The sequence below is a fragment of the Belonocnema kinseyi genome, chromosome 7, assembly GCF_010883055.1.
Source record: "Belonocnema kinseyi isolate 2016_QV_RU_SX_M_011 chromosome 7, B_treatae_v1, whole genome shotgun sequence".
Taxonomy (NCBI): domain Eukaryota; kingdom Metazoa; phylum Arthropoda; class Insecta; order Hymenoptera; family Cynipidae; genus Belonocnema; species Belonocnema kinseyi.
This window is the reverse complement of record NC_046663.1, coordinates 822,867-823,390: the sequence shown is the minus strand read 5'-3', so window position 1 is coordinate 823,390 and position 524 is coordinate 822,867.

The window sequence follows — 524 nt, the reverse complement described above, 5'->3', positions numbered from 1 at the left end:
AATAGATTCCATTTTTTCTGAATTCAATGGATTTTGCAGTATTTTAAGCAAATTTTCCAAGGAGAGCTCGTGAGATGTACGTTGCCGATTTGGCTGAGTCTTTATGCGGTGAAAGTACATCGAAATCCATTAGGTGCGTATTTTTTTCGATACAATACGCACCTAATGGATTTTGATGTACTTTTAATCTGCAAAGCTCCAGTCGAATCGGCGACGCACATCTTGCGACCTTTCTCTGTTAAAGATTTAAAAGGATTTCAAGAAATCTCGAAGGATTGCGATACATTTTTCAAGCGGTATATTCGAATTTTCAAGATGCATTCAAATGACAAATTATCACTGTATTTCAGATTCCACATATGTGAGAACAGTTGATTGAAAAAAATGAAGTGATTTTTTTTATTTATTAAAACGAATTAAAGAAAATCTTGAGCATTTTAAGGAATTCTCAAGTATTGACATGAATTTTACAGTATTTTAAGCAAATTTTACAACGAAAGGTTGCAAGATGTATATTGCCAATT